This window comes from Enhydra lutris, unplaced genomic scaffold (genome assembly GCF_002288905.1).
Source record: "Enhydra lutris kenyoni isolate GAN:26980312 unplaced genomic scaffold, ASM228890v2 scaffoldscaffold64, whole genome shotgun sequence".
Taxonomy (NCBI): Eukaryota; Metazoa; Chordata; class Mammalia; order Carnivora; family Mustelidae; genus Enhydra; species Enhydra lutris.
This window is the reverse complement of record NW_019154148.1, coordinates 6,014,381-6,016,599: the sequence shown is the minus strand read 5'-3', so window position 1 is coordinate 6,016,599 and position 2,219 is coordinate 6,014,381.

Here is a 2,219-nt window from a genome sequence, read left to right as displayed (position 1 = left end):
GCCCTTGCTTCCGTTGTCTTTGGCGATGTTCCTAGGAAGATGTTGCTACGGCTGAGGTCGAAGAGGTTGCTGCCTGTGTTCTCCTCAAGGATTTTGATGGATTCCTTTCTCACATTGAGGTCCTTCATCCATTTTGAGTCTATTTTCGTGTGTGGTGTAAGGAAATGATCCAATTTCATTTTTCTGCATGTGGCTGTCCAATTTTCCCAACACCATTTATTGAAGAGGCTGTCTTTTTTCCATTGGACATTCTTTCCTCCTTTGTCGAAGATGAGTTGACCATAGAGTTGAGGGTCTATTTCTGGGCTCTCTATTCTGTTCCATTGATCTATGTGTCTGTTTTTGTGCCAGTACCGTGCTGTCTTGATGATGACAGCTTTGTAATAGAGCTTGAAGTCCGGGATTGTGATGCCACCAACTTTGGCTTTCTTTTTCAATATTCCTTTGGCTATTTGAGATCTTTTCTGGTTCCATATAAATTGTAGGATTATTTGTTCCATTTCTTTGAAAAAAATGGATGGTACTTTGATAGGAACTGCATTAAATGTATAGAATGCTTTAGGTAGCATAGACATTTTCACAATATTTATTCTTCCAATCCAGGAGCATGGAACATTTTTCCATTTCTTTGTGTCTTCCTCAATTTCTTTCATGAGTACTTTATAGTTTTCTGTGTATAGATTCTTTGCCTCTTTGGTTAGGTTTATTCCTAGGTATCTTATAGTTTTGGGTGCAATTGTAAATGGGATTGACTCCTTAATTTCTCTTTCTTCTGTCTTGTTGTTGGTGTATAGAAATGCAACTGATTTCTGTGCATTGATTTTATATCCTGACACTTTACTGAATTCCTGTACAAGTTCAAGCAGTTTTGGAGTGGAGTCTTTTGGGTTTTCCACATACAGTATCATATCATCTACGAAGAGTGATAGTTTGATTTCTTCTTTGCCGATATGGATGCCTTTAATTTCCTTTTGTTGTCTGATTGCTGAGGCTAGGACTTCTAGTACTATGTTGAATAGCAGTGGTGATAATGGACATTCCTGCCATGTTCCTGACCTTAGCGGAAAAGCTTTCAGTTTTTCCCCATTGAGAATGATATTTGCGGTGGGTTTTTCATAGATGGCTTTGATAATATTGAGGTATGTGCCCTCTATCCCTACACTTTGAAGAGTTTTGATCAGGAAGGGATGCTGTACTTTATCAAATGCTTTTCCAACATCTATTGAGAGTATCATACGGTTCTTGTTCTTTCTTTTATTAATGTGTTGTATCACATTGATTGATTTGCGGATGTTGAACCAAACTTGCAGCCCTGGAATAAATCCCACTTGGTCGTGGTGAATAATCCTTTTAATGTACTGTTGAATCCTATTGTCTAGTATTTTGGCGAGAATTTTTGCATCCGTGTTCATCAAGGATATTGGTCTGTAGTTCTCTTTTTTGATGGGATCCTTGTCTGGTTTTGGGATCAAGGTGATGCTGGCCTCATAAAATGAGTTTGGAAGTTTTCCTTCCATTTCTATTTTTTGGAACAGTTTCAGGAGAATAGGAATTAGTTCTTCTTTAAATGTTTGGTAGAATTCCCCCGGGAAGCCATCTAGCCCTGGGCTTTTGCTTGTTTGGAGATTTTTGATGACTGTTTCAATCTCCTTACTGGTTATGGGTCTGTTCAGGCTTTCTATTTCTTCCTGGTTCAGTTGTGGTAGTTTATATGTCTCTAGGAATGCATCCATTTCTTCCAGATTGTCAAATTTGTTGGCGTAGAGTTGCTCATAGTATGTTCTTATAATTGTCTGTATTTCTTTGGTGTTCGTTGTGATCTCTCCTCTTTCATTCATGATTTTATTTATTTGGGTCCTTTCTCTTTTCTTTTTGATAAGTCTGGCCAGGGGTTTATCGATCTTATTAATTCTTTCAAAGAACCAGCTCCTAGTTTCGTTGATTTGTTCTATTGTTTTTTTGGTTTCTATTTCATTGATTTCTGCTCTGATCTTTATGATTTCTCTTCTCCTGCTGGGTTTAGGGTTTCTTTCTTGTTCTTTCTCTAGCTCTTTTAGGTGTAGGGTTAGGTTGTGTACCTGAGACCTTTCTTGTTTCTTGAGAAAGGCTTGTACCGCTATATATTTTCCTCTCAGGACTGCCTTTGTTGTGTCCCACAGATTTTGAACCGTTGTGTTTTCATTATCATTTGTTTCCATGAATTTTTTCAACTCTTCTTT